The sequence below is a fragment of the Limulus polyphemus genome, unplaced genomic scaffold (genome assembly GCF_000517525.1).
Source record: "Limulus polyphemus unplaced genomic scaffold, Limulus_polyphemus-2.1.2 Scaffold6809, whole genome shotgun sequence".
Taxonomy (NCBI): Eukaryota; Metazoa; Arthropoda; class Merostomata; order Xiphosura; family Limulidae; genus Limulus; species Limulus polyphemus.
In genome coordinates this window covers 2,022-5,451 of record NW_013672419.1, presented here as the reverse complement: position 1 = coordinate 5,451, position 3,430 = coordinate 2,022, and the positions used below count along the sequence as shown (strand labels likewise).

The 3,430-nt window shown below is 31.5% G+C and overlaps 1 protein-coding gene across 7 annotated transcripts in view; it reads right to left on the bottom strand.

Moving 5' to 3' along the window:
- LOC106474089 (retinol dehydrogenase 13-like) overlaps positions 1-3,424 on the bottom strand; it is a 32,211-nt gene extending 28,787 nt beyond the window's left edge. For 3 of the 7 annotated variants that reach the window (XR_002613842.1, XR_002613840.1, XM_022402470.1), the window contains exons 1-2: positions 3,266-3,424; positions 2,255-2,356 (exon numbers count right to left, since the gene is read on the bottom strand). The gene's annotated coding sequence lies outside the window, so the exon portion shown is untranslated. Of the gene's footprint in view, positions 1-1,241; positions 1,682-2,254; positions 2,357-2,859; positions 2,904-2,998; positions 3,079-3,172; positions 3,239-3,265 lie in introns of those variants that run through there. The other 4 variants (XR_002613841.1, XM_022402473.1, XM_022402472.1 and 1 more) reach the window with 4 other exon arrangements.
- Positions 3,425-3,430: the final 6 nt, after the last annotated feature.

Genomic DNA, 3,430 nt, shown 5'->3' with positions numbered 1-3,430 from the left:
CAAAAAATCACTTAAGTCATCTAAACAGTGTATTATAGCTAGCAATAGGGCTAATAGGATATTGTGTAACATCTATAGAAACATTGAATACAAGACAAGGGATATTATTGTTTCATTGTATAGATCACTTGTAAGACCTCATATAGAGTACTATGCACAGTTTGGGGATTCCTTCCTCAAGAAGGACACTGAATTATTGGAGAAGGTTCAGAGAAGAGCCACTAGGATGATACCTGGGATGGTGGGATTGTCCTATGAGGAGAGACTAAAATCTTTTAACTTGTTTTCTCTGGTCAGAGGGGATTTGATTAAAGTGTTTAAGATTATTAAGGATATTGATAATATAGATCCATCAACGTTTTTTGTGTGTAGCATTGAAAACAATAGGACAAGGGGTCATAAATTAAAATTTGGGCAGCGTAGGAGTCATCTGCAGTTTAGACAGTATTACTTTTCAAACAGGATGCTTTGGAATGAGCTGCTTTTAAGGGTGGTGGAAGCAGAAAATTTAACTGAGTTCAAAAAAGGATTGGATGAATACATGTGTAGTAAGGGGTGGTCATAGTTGGGAGCTAACAAAATCCTTCTGTCCCTTTAAACTTTTATGAATTTTATGTGAGAAAATATACATTCAGTAAACAAGTTTGCAATAAAATGTTGTCATACTCAACATAAAACAATGTGTACTGGTCTAATTACTTGATTACTAACTCTTTATGGGTTAATTTTTATCTTTTAACTTAAAAATCAATTTTTCCACTTTTTTTGTTTGACTTTTTAACATTTTTGATTTTCACTTCTTTTTGATAAGATTTTTTCTTATTGCAAGACAAAAAGCTATAATCTAGCCTCCAGCTGGTTTGTCTTTAAAAAATCAGTTCGAACTCAGTGAAGCTATCAGTTACAGGCCACGCTACAATACAAAGGAACTTATCAAGTTCATTATGTTTGCATGTTAAAAATTACTGTTAAAGTTCTTGAATCTTACATATGTATAATGCTCATAACTGATGGGTTAATTTGTTGTTTGGCAACTTTAGGTTCAAAGATTTTCATTTATTTTCACTTCTGCTCACATTTTATGTAAAAGTGACAACTTCAGTTCTGAATACTACATTTACCATGCTTTCCTTTCTTTGTGAAAACACGTTATCAAATATCTAACACTAAATGAAATATATACATAACCTCAATATTTGAGTCATATTTTTTATTTAATTGAATAGTGTATTTTAAGTGGGAGTACAAAAACTGGTCTATGTATAATGACTAAGAAACTTGTATATTAGTTGAATATATTGAGTTCAATCTCTTGTGTTGACCATCACATGCTTGCAATAAGTAAACAACATCATCATCCAGGACAAATAAAAAATCTGACCTTCTTGGAAATTCACATCAGCTGACAATTATATCCACTAAGGGAATTCAAAAATTATTTTGTTTTTGCCAGATGTTTTGTAAATGGCAAACATTTGTGAGTGGTTAAGAAAGTTAGTTTCAAATATTGAGAAATCTGCAGACACAGCCATGTTTATGGAGGTTGCCATCCAGATCACATTTTATGTTGGCAACTACAAAATAATATATATACACACAGTCAAAAGTGGACGAACATTTAACGGCAGTAAAATTACTCTTTCCATCATGGCACAGCAACCAGTCTACATCTCTATTCTTCCTGCATAAGTAATGTCATATTAGAGTCAGAAATACACCAAACTACACACATAACAAAAATAAGAAAAAGTCTGGCAATATAACACACATTCTACCAAGATTTATACAGTCCATATTTAAATCTCAGGATTTGGTAGGACCAAATTTCCTTAGTACACTTCAAGAAGACTGTCATAGACCCATAGGTATGATCTAATGTCAATAAACAACAAAAGATCTTGTCAACTAATATACAAGAATATTCAGAAAGATTTTACAGCCATGTCCATCAATATTCCATGAAAAACGTAACCCAAGTACTTTGTAAATAAAGTTCTTCCAACTCCCTGTTAAGTCAGAGCAATATGTAATATTATTGTCATACAATATCACACAATCTGCTAGTATAGTCAGAGAATGTCACATAATCTTGCACAGTCAGCAAAACAGATAACAAATGTCATCTAATGTGTGTTTAGCTTTGGTGAAATGAATAAGTAAGGGTTTGTAATTAGTTACACACACAACATTTGGTCCATCAAGGCTGTTTTTACACACCTACCTTGAGAGAACTGAAAAAACTCTAAATGCATACCTTTATTGCTCTCTTTTAGTTTTCAAGAAGTCAACAACTTCTGGCCCTTTTAAAGTCTGGTAAAGTACTGCCAATGACAACTCAATCCCTGTACCAACCACCCTGTTAGAAAAAATTAAAGTCTTAACTGGAGATAAGCCTGTCTTTTCCAAATTAAGCTTGTGTACTTTTGTTCTATCATCTTCAGAATATAACAAAAAGAAATCAGAAGTCTTTATTCTATCAATCTCACAGATAACCTTTTCAAGTTCAATAAGATCACCTATTATCCTTTTTCTCTGAAAAGAAATACATTAATGATTAAGACATTAATAATCTAAACTTTCCATCCTTCAATCATCCTAGTAGCACTACTGGCCCCTACACTGAATTTTTTCCAGTAAGTCAACATCTTTTCTTAAATAAGGAGACCAGAAACTAAACATTAATCCAAGTGAGGCATGGTAATAATATTAATAGTCTTTTGACTTATATTCAATATGTTTATACATCGAAAATACACCTTAAAACTACGCTGCTGTATTACGATTAACATTAGTATTATTACTATTAGCTTTACTAATAGTAATGATTTATTTAAATTATTATAATAGTATTGATATTACTAGTTCCAGTAGCGCTAATCACTGCTTCGATAGCTTGAGTGATTTATCCACCACTAGACCACACTATGTTCCTATATAATCATTAATACAAAATTATGGCAAAAGTCATTATTATAAAAAAATATATAAATTATAGTACATCAAAAGGCCTTCAGGCAGTGACATTAGACATGAACTTCGTAATGAAGGTAAACAACAATTGAGTACATCACTACACGACGAAATAACCAAAGTAACATAATTTTTATAAAATAAAAACATTTACGTGAAAACATCTTTATAATTTCAAACAATATTAAATTCAATACTTCACCTTAAGAAACCAGTTTTGTGTTATATCTTTAACAAATATTTTTTTATAAAATGTACAAAGCAATTTAAATGCTACAAAAGTAGCTCAACTTACCGATACCAGTTTCATCAATTTACACTACGATGCAGAGAAATTAACAAGGCTGAAGTTGGCTTCTTATTCGTTCAGTTTCGTTTCTCAGGCTTATAACGTAACATGCTAGTTTATTCGCTTTGTATTTAAGAGGTTAAATCATGTTGGACCACTAATGTTTTCGTT